The sequence below is a fragment of the Camelus dromedarius genome, chromosome 24 (assembly GCF_036321535.1).
Source record: "Camelus dromedarius isolate mCamDro1 chromosome 24, mCamDro1.pat, whole genome shotgun sequence".
NCBI lineage: Eukaryota > Metazoa > Chordata > Mammalia > Artiodactyla > Camelidae > Camelus > Camelus dromedarius.
In genome coordinates this window covers 20,397,376-20,407,354 of record NC_087459.1, presented here as the reverse complement: position 1 = coordinate 20,407,354, position 9,979 = coordinate 20,397,376, and the positions used below count along the sequence as shown (strand labels likewise).

The following is a 9,979-nucleotide window of genomic DNA, read 5'->3' as shown; positions in this document are numbered from 1 at the left end:
CGCCCTCCTAGGGTTGGGCTTTTCCCTGGGTTTCTCCTTCCACGTAGGTAACGCCTGCGATTTCCTCTACATCGATACCTTCTTGTGCAAAGCAGCTTCCCATCCACCATTTTGTCTAATCCTACCACTAGGATTATTCTTCCTCTTTTACGGAGAGGTAAATCGAGGCTCAGTGAAATAAAGTATCTTAGTACTTTTGGAAAGTCGTAGGTCCCGAGTTTGAACCCTCAAGGGCTGCATCCTGTGGGAGTGAGAAGGACCTGAGTTTCAGGATGGAGTGGCAGGCAAGGGGTCAGAGACTTCACCACTGTTACCTTAATGCTGAGTGGTGTGGGTGTCACTGGGGTTTCTTTTGAAGCACTGAACAGAGGCGATAGAAAGTTCTGGTCAGATTAGGTTTGGAGTCGGAGGGGAAAAGGGAAGGGAATTCACTTACGAGTGTTAAAGAAAACGTTATTTGTGGCACTTGTTAAAGGCAGTAAGGCAGACTTTATTATGCTACAATGAGGGAGTTGTGATGGGGAACAGAGATGGGGCACAACTCGGAATACACCAAGGACAAGTGGAGATTTATAGCCAAGGAGCAGGATCTGGGTCAGTAGATGGAAAATTATTAGGAAACTTCAGGGGTAAGGGGAATTCTGGCTAAACGAACGTCACAGGATTTTTTGCAGAAGGCGGTCCAGGGTGATAAGATATCAAGGGTGGAGGATAAAGAATTTAATCAGATATGAAGGGTGGGGGATTTTTTGCTAAATTGACCCAGCAGAATTCTTGCTAAAACTAGACTAAACAGGCCAAGAGCAAACCCAAGGGCAAGATCTAGTCACAAAGAGGACTCAGAAGAGTCTGACTAGAGTTAAGTTGATGAAAGAGTCTTTGTCACTGGTCACAAGGGACGTGTCAGGCATTTGTCTGGGCCCCTTAGACTCTTCAAAAATACTTAATTCTCTCAACAACCCTGTGAGTGGAGATTATTACATCTTATTTACAGACAAGGAGACCAAGACTCACTCGTTCAATGGAATTCAGCGCAATTCAATCAGATCAGTGAATTTGGGTACTGTACTAGCACCAAAGAAAACACACTGAATTAACTCACCCCTCTCCTCAAGGTAAGTGAGATTCACAAATATTTATTGAGCATTTACTATGTACCCAGCTCTTCCAAGGCTCTTTAAAAATATTAAAATAGTAGATAACTCTTATAATTATCACCCCCAGCTGAGTGATGACAGCTTTGGGTTGTACCTGAGCCCTGTGCTCCTGGGAAACAGTGAAGGTTGAAGGAAGTCCCTTCACCCTTTTGTGTTCTGGAAAACTACTTGCTGCAAAGAAGCATCCTTCCCTTTGTGACCTGGGGAAGACTCATGGATGCCTGCTTTGTTTACCTTGACAAGACCAGTCATAGAGCCTCCAAATCCCTGTTTTTTGCCTCATAAATGATTAGCTGAATTGCTTGTTTCTACCAATCAATCTGAGTAAAATTCTTGTGTGGACAAAAAAATATTGTCCGACATCAAGCCGTCAGTCAGCCACTGCAGTTGCCCATGGGTCAGCCCCGAGGGGAATTCAGGAAGGAGAAAAACAAAGATACTGGTCCTAGAGAGTTAAGGTTCATTATCAAAGGAAAAATTTCAGTAAGTCCAGACTCTTTCATCTTCCCAAAGATAGAAAAGCATTACAATCACTGACTTGAGATGTGCCTTTTTTTGTGGTTAGCAGTAATATTTTGATGTTCTGCTACATGTTTTATTTGTTTGTTTTCAGCAAAAACTCCTGTATGTCCTGTCTCCTCCCTTACCTCTTTGGAACAGCTCCTCAGAGCTGCCTTATTACCGAGTCTAAACTCGTCCTTCTCACTGCACGACAGGCCAATAAATTGGGAGATGAGGTGTTGGGGCAAGGAATAACAACTTTATTCAGAAAGCCAGCAGACCAAGAAGATGGGGGACTAATGTCCTAGAGAACTATCTTCCCCAAGTCAGAATTCAGGCTCCTTTTATACTAAAAAGGGAGGGGTGTGGTTGGTTGTTGCAAACTTCTTGGTGACAGAATCCTTTGTTCTTGCAGCTGCCCATGTAGGTCAGATCATGATGTTCCTGTAAACCTCTAACAAGACAAATGTTAGTCTCTGTTCTGCAACTTTTTATCTCTATTATGAATGGAAAAGTATTATACCCTTAAAGGTCAGAGCCTTAAGAATGGGCTCTCCTGTATATTTCAGGCTATAGGCAACATTCTTTTGCAGAAGGTGCAGAACCAGCATGACTTAGCACAGGAAACACAGCACAGGGTTAGAGCTAAAGGAACAGATCTAATATGGAGTTAGGTTTGTTATTTCCTACTACAATCTGAGAGGCTGCCTCCCAGGCTATAGTCCTCAGTAACTCAGTAATGTCCCTGAATAAAGCATAACTCTCAACTTTTCGGTTGTGCTTTTATTTTTTTTTTTCAGTAGACACTTGTGAACAAAACTTTGGTTCAATTCCCTCCTTCTTCCAGGCCCCTGAACTTTGGCCCATTCTCAACCTTAGCCAGCAGACAGCTCCTCCTGAGAATAAAACACTGGGGTAAAATGTTCCCTGACCTACCCTTTCATCCCACCTCCCAATTCTTCCTTGCCTTGTTTTCCCCTCCCTACAAAAGAAAAATTCTTTTTGCCCCACCATTAAGACACTTGTAGACCTGATGGTCCTAGTGTTCTCTCTGTTGGAATAGCCTCCTTCCCCATTTCCAATCATCCTTTCAAATCAAAGTCTCCCCTCACTAAGTTTGATTTTGTTTTTTATTTCACAGTGGATGGACAGACTACAGTAAGGGGGGCACTCGGCCCCTAGGAGCCCACACAGGCCCTCCAGCAAAGGGCCAAAGGAGATTCGAACTCAGCACCCCCTGGTTCTAGCAGAACACCCGATTCTCTTCTACAATGATCAAGAAAGGGGTTCTGGCCTTTTAACAGTAAGTGCAGGGTGCTGCCAGCCAGGCAGAGACAAACACCCCTTTGCCAGCTTGTTTGTGTTTTCAGAACTGGCTGGTTGAGATGAATTATGGGCACAGATGACTTGTTTTCAGAAAAGAAGAGAACCACAATCTTTCACCACGGGGTTCCACTTTCTGTGGTCTCGTCGCCAATCCCCCACCCCCACCTCCCCACATTCCCCGCAGCCTTGGAATTGGCTATCAAGCTGACAGACCCATTTGAGTGCTGCAAAAGGCACAGAACGAACAAAAGACATCATTTATGTCCGTGTTTGTGATTTTTCTCTGTTTGATCAGCAGCCTGTAATTTTAATATATCCAAGTGTGCTGGGAACGTTTGTGGCTTAATTATCACATTTATTTAAAATACACACATTCAAGCAAAACTCCAAACTGAAAAACATTTAGCTTGGCAATGGAAGAGATGTTTAATTTACTCCAATTGTTTAAAGATGGTGTGAAAACCTCCCAGACACTGGCTCTCCCATTGATTGACTGCGTGACCCAGGGCTGGTCACTTACCAGTTCTGTGCCTTTATTCCACATTGGTTCATCACTGCCTCAGCAAGGAGCAAGTGAGTCTAAAATGATCTTAAAAGACTAGGAAGGGAAAATCATGGAGTTCTGTTGAGTGGTCTCCACTGGGATGGAGGCAAAAAGTCCTTGAAGCCAGACAGACTGGAACACTTACTGCCTTTCTGAGCCTTAGTGTTTGCCTCCATGAAATGGGTATGAGAACCTGTGTCCCAAGGTGGTGGTATTAATAAGACCCCTGTACATCTCAAACTATAGTTCTCATTCTCCTGTCTGTCCTAAAATCCATATATTCCAACCTCCCATTCGCCTACTGGTCCAGGTCCCGCTTCCTGTTCCTTATTTCTGATAGGCTTGTGACTACTTTTATCAATAGAATATGGCAGGGGTGATGTCGTGGGACTTCTGGGGCTGGGTCTTAGAAAGTGATGTAGCTTCTTCTTTGTTCGCTGGAACTCTCAGAAGCCTGGAATGACCGTAGACGACGTCTGACCACCCTGAAGCCCAGGTACTGGGCACTTGAGTGAACGAGCCTTTAGAAGATTCCAGCCCCAGCCATCCACATCTTCCCAGCTGAACCCTGGAAATGTTGGAGCAGAGACAACTGGCTGCTATGCCGTTTCCCATCCCACAGAACCTGCCAGCACGTTATCACGGTTATCGGATGCTACTGAGCTTTAGGCTAGCTCAGCTTCGGATAACCGGGAAAGGAGTAACTCAGATAACTTCCGTGGGGAGGGGGGTGTTCCAGGCGGAGAAAACAGCCTATCTTCAGGGAGCAGGGAGTGGGGAGACCAGAGGGGTGACTCACAGCCAAGATTCCCAAAGTGTGGGGGTGCTCCCACCAATAGTACAAGGGGTGCCTGGGGAGGCGTTTTCTTCCATGCCGGGGAACCCTGCAGCGCCGCTGACGCTTTCGTTCCGACAGGCGTTGCCACCCAGTTTGCACACGTGTAGGCAATAACATCTTTGTCACAACGGCCACCTGGTCTACGGCGCTTACGTGATGACAGTGTCTGCAAGATGCATCCTGACCAGATGTTTCAGTGTGGAAAGAACACGTGTCTTGGAATAAAAAGGGGTAAGAAAATAATACGAATATTAGGGGTTGGCAGAATATGGGAAAACTGGCAAGGGGGGTTCATGAATAAGGGCCGCTTGGGAAGAACTCACAGATGCCTGGCTCCGGAGAGGGCATGTGGCAAGAGGCCAGGAGTGGTGGCATTTTCTGGCCATCTTTGCAAATGGCTCCGTGGCCAGTAAGCACCCAAACTAGGTCTTGCCGCCTCCAGGCTCAGCCCTGTGCCTTTTCCATCTCCAGGGCTTATGGGGCTCCTCCAGAAAACCTGAACAGGCCTGGGGTCTAGGAGGTTCTGCTGCTCTGTCTTCCTCTAGGAATTTCGGTGCAGACTGCAAGCGGGGGAGGGAGGGAGCTTGAGACTCTGGGCTGTCTTGATGAGGAACAGCCTGGGCTCTGCTCCCTACAGAACGCTCTAGTCCCCGTTGCCAAGACATCTGGGCCTGGCTGCCTCTTAGCCCTGCTGTCCCCCAGCTGCAGGAGGTTTCCGGGAGCTGTACCCCACCTGGTGTGTTAATGCTTCTGAGGATAACAGAGGAGAGGACAGGATGGCCTGTCCTCACCCTGTGTCCATCAGGAGAAGCCACCAGTGAGCAGTGAGGGAGTGAATATGGACAAAGACCTTGGCTGAATTTCCACGGGGGGACCGGTGGGGCCATTTGGCCTCATCGTCATAGGGGTTATGATTACCATTGTTTTCAACAGTGGAAATAGTTACCATTTCTTGAGTGTTTACCATTTCTTGAGTGTGCTTTGTATACACATTGTCACATTTTATCTTTGCTTGTGGTTCTGGAGACATTGATACCAAAAATCCATTTTAAAAATGAAAAGGGGAGGCTCAGGTAGTAACCTGCCCAAGGTCACACAGTTGCTGCAGCACAATTGTGCCCCAATTCTATAGTCCTGGCTGCTTGCAGAAACTGCAGGAAGACATTTTAATTGCTCAGAGCCTTGTCTTCCTGAAGGAATCAAACCAAAGCTCAGGTACCCCCAGACCTTCAAAGGGCTTACATGTATTGAAGGAGCTAGAGAAACTTGGGGTGCAAGTGATTAGTGGTGCCCATCAGTGCAATTCCACAAATATTCTTCTGAGTCCTCTGATGTGCCAGGCACAGTTAGACATTGGTGGGGGTGGTGGAGATGAAGCTGCAAAGATGAAAAAGGCATATTTTATGTCCCTGAAGAGCTTAACATTAATAGGGAAAATAAAAATGAGGACAAACTCCAGCCCATATCATCATCCTTGATTTGTAGTAGACATATTTTGGTTATAAGTTACAGAAATCCAACTCAAATGATCACATTTATTGAATGACATGACAGATAATCTCAGGGATTGATTTGGCTTCAGGCAGGGCTGGACCTAGGTGCTCAGATGATGTTACATCCTCACTTGGCCTCTCTTTTTCCCTCTGAACTGGTTGGTTTTATTCCCAGGCAGACTCTCTTCTCATGATGGCCCTTGGCAGCTCCAAGTTTGCATCTTCTGCTTAACAACTGAAGTGGCCGATAGAATGCCTCTTTACTAAGAGTTCCAGCAAAAGGTCCCTGAGAGGACACCATTGTCCTGGCTTGAGCTCCCATGTCTATGCCTGAGCCGATTGCTTTATAAGGTGTTTGCGATACTGTGATTGGCCAAGAAGGGGTATTTGTTCCCCTTTAATTGAAAATGGAGGTTGGGTAGTTCTGCTCACAAAACCTGGGGAGCTGTTACTGGAAGAAGGGGAATAGATGCTGTCCAGGCAAACCCCACGCGTAACAGCCTCAGGCAGAAATGGCCTTGATGTGCATTATCCAATAGCCCCATTTTATAGATGGGAAAACTGGGAGAACCTTCAAATCCCACCTCTGCCACTTAGCAGGCCCTAACCAGCCTCTTCACTTCTCTGTTCCTCAATTTCCTCATCTCTAGAATGGTTATAATAACGACATCATAGGGTTAATTCAAAGAATTAATTCATATAAATGTTGTGACACATTTAAAACAATGTAACATTTGGTGCTCAATAAATACTTGTTCTTTATTCTCTTTTCTCACATCCCCAGGGTTCCCCAGCATCATTTCATCTCTTCTCTGTGTCTAAAATGCTGCATCTATCCTTTGCCCAAAAGTACTGTCATCACTTGTTCTTAACTCTCTTGGGGTTCAGTTTCTTCCTCTGGAATGTGAGTTCTTCAAGAACAGGGACCAGGTCTTGTGAATCTCTGTTCCCGCTGTCTAGCATGTAGCAAAGGTCAGCTCCTATGCACAGAAGAAACCAATCAGTCAATCACTCAAGTTGGTTTTGCAGACCAGTGGTTCCACTTATCTGATGCTGCAAACAAACCACCACAGTGTGTGGTGACTTAAGATGACCTGTACGTTGTGCATGAATCTCCAGTTTGGGCTGGGCATGGTGGGGACAGCTTGCCTTTGTTCCACTTGGTGTCAGCGAGGACAGCTAGAAGGCCAGGGGCTGGAGGACATCTGGAAGGCTGATCACCCACATATCTGGCCCCTGGGCTGGGAAGGTTCAGGCAGCCTCTCTGCAGTCTCTGTACCAGGATGGTGTCTGAGTGCTGGACTACCACATAATGCAGGGTGTCTTAAGTTATATGCCCCAAGAAAAAGGGTACCAGAAGGAAGCTGTATTACTTAAAAAAAATTAAACCTTAATTTTACAATAGTCCTAGATTTACAGAAAAATTGCCAAGATAATACGGAAGTTTCCCATGTAGCCCACACCCGCTTTCCCCTATTCTCTTAGGTTAGTGTTGCACATTTATCACAATTAATGAACTGATATTGATGCGTTTTTATAACTAAGCTCATACTTTTCTCAGACTTCCTTAGTTTTTACCGAATATCCCTTTTCTGTCTGAGGATTCCATCTAGGATACCTAGATTTAGTTTTCTTAGTCCCTGGAGCTGTGACAGTTTCTCATACTTTCCTTGTTTGATGGCCTTGACAGTTTTGAGCACTAGTGAGTACTGGTGAGGCAGTATGTAGAATGCCCCTCCATGGGGACCTCTCTGATGTTTTTGTCATGATTCGGCTGGGGTTACAGGTTTGGGGGAAGAAAACCACATTGGTGAAGTGCCTTTCTTACCACATCATACCCAGCGTACATACCAGCTGTGTGAGTGATCACCGTTGATGATAATCTTGATCACGTGGCTGAGGTGGTAATTGTTAGTTTTCTCCACTGTGAAATTATCCGCACCCCCTTTTTCATACTGTAGTTTTGAGAAAAAAGTCACTAAATATGCATAGCCCTCAAGGAGTGAGGAGTTACACTCTGCCTTCTTGAGGGCAGAATATCTGACACACATTATTTAAAAGTCTTCTGCATGGGAGATTTGTCTGTTCTCCCCCACTTATTTCTGTATGCAATCATTGATTTCTGTCAGGATTAACTCATGCTTATTTATTTGTACCCTGGGTTATATAATCCGATAGTATGTTCTTTTGTTGTTATCTGAATTGTTCCAGCTCTGGCTGTTGGGAACTCTTTCAGGCTGACTCCTGTGTGCCTTTCACTCCCCACACTGTGTGTTTGTGTGTGTGTGTGTGCGTGTGTTTGTGTGTATGCACTTCCTTACCTTTTGGCACTGCGACGTGCACTAGATCATATTTATTTCTTGCCTCTATCTAGAATCAGCCATTTCTTCAAGGAGCCCTGGTTCCCTTTATTGGGGAATGGTATTAGAAACCAAGATCTGGGTGTTAGGTGTGCTCATTGCTGCTGGGGTGTATCACCTTTTTGAGCATAGCCTCGGAAGTCATGGAGTTCACTGCTGTCGTAATCACAGATCCGCTCAGAATCAAGGGGAGAGAACGCAGATTCCCCACCTCCTGGCTGGAGGTCAGCCATTGTCACCTCATAAGAGTTGTGTGATGGGATATACTGGTATTGTCATCTGTAGAAAATACCATCTGTCACATCAGCGATGCTGTGCACACCCAAGGATTCTTACTGCATTTAAAACATCGTTCATCCCTGTCTGGTTTCTGTTTTGCTTCAAAGAAACTCTTTCCATGGTTTTTCTTAAAGATGGTTTTAGCTGATACAGGGACATGCATTAAATTACACTGAGCCACCTTGGGAGGCAGTTATTGCCTCCCCAGTGCTCTCCTAGTTCTTTTGTTGGAGTCGAGGAGATGGTCTCAGTTGGGTGCTACAGGTGCCTTGAATGCATTTCTAACACTTGCTAATCTCTTTCCTTTTTTAATGTTCTGATTTGGACCATCCTTACAGCACAGCCTTATGGGTAGAATTTAGTCATATTGTATTTGTTTGTTTATTTAACTTTGGCGGTTACCCTTTGCAGCACACTCACTACTTAACCAGGATGCACACACAGCCCCCCAACGTGTCTCAGTCCCCTGCACTTAGGCAGAGCCATGTGATTATCCATGGCCAACGGATTGTGCCTGAAAGATTTAAAAGCCCATGAACAACCCTCCTGTTCTTGCATTGCCTTTTCTAAGATGACATTCCTTCCCTCTGCCTGAGACTCACTGACTGAATGAAGTGGACCCTCTGCCAGCCCACCTGGGAGATATACCATGTGTTGTGGGAAACCTTTGAACTTTGGGGATCAGCTGTTACTGCTGCATCGTCTAGCCTTTCCTAACTCATACACCTTGCATAGGGCAAGTGATACTGGATTTTCAGTTACATAATGATGCAAAATTTACTCCCCCAAAAGTGAGTTAGTTCAAAGAAAAATAGGTGAATCGTTTGCTGGGTGATACTCAGACATGGGGGAAATCAGGGCAAGGACTCAGATGAGTAGCATTTGGGAAAATAACACCACTGTGTTCTCATCTTGCTCTCTGCATGGGAATGCTGGCCTTTATTGGAGTTGGCCAGAAAATAAATCTCTGTTAATTCCCATTTGTTCCCTGTGTGTCCTGTGGCTTGAACAACAATCACTAGAAGCTCTTCATTAAAGCTGATGAGTCAGAGATGACATGAAAAGATCTGAATTTTCTATTTGATTTTAAAGCCAAATAACTTGCCTTTGCACACTGTGTTCCCCAGACACTAATCAAGGGTATAAACCTGGTGAGAGGGAGCTTTTCAAGCCGTTCTGTTCATGGGGTGTTCTTTAGAGGCAGAAGCAAATGCAGACTGACTCCGAATGAGAGACCACCCAAACACCGCAGCTGGGAGGGAGAGGATGGAACTTATCCGTTCCAACTCAACCACCAACAGCCGGCCATGTGCCGATTAACGAGTAATTGGGTCTTGGCACGGTGATTTGCATGTTGGAAACTGCTAAAATATTCATGTACTTGACTATGTCTCTTCCAATTAGGTGTAATAAATGCAGATTTGGGTGGCCATATGTTTTATTTTGATGTAATGGTTTTAACCTTTATGGAGTGTGTGTGT

At 45.3% G+C, this 9,979-nt stretch overlaps 1 long non-coding RNA gene across 3 annotated transcripts in view; it reads left to right on the top strand.

The window, feature by feature from the left end:
- The first annotated feature begins 1 nt into the window (after position 1).
- The window catches only part of LOC116147200 (uncharacterized), a 129,884-nt gene continuing 119,906 nt past the window's right edge, over positions 2 to 9,979 (top strand). For 2 of the 3 annotated variants that reach the window (XR_010377685.1, XR_010377686.1), the window contains exons 1-4: positions 21 to 157; positions 995 to 1,115; positions 2,800 to 2,961; positions 3,979 to 4,597. This is a non-coding gene — a long non-coding RNA (uncharacterized LOC116147200). Of the gene's footprint in view, positions 158 to 994; positions 1,116 to 2,799; positions 2,962 to 3,978; positions 4,856 to 9,979 lie in introns of those variants that run through there. The other variant, XR_004130708.2, reaches the window with a different exon arrangement.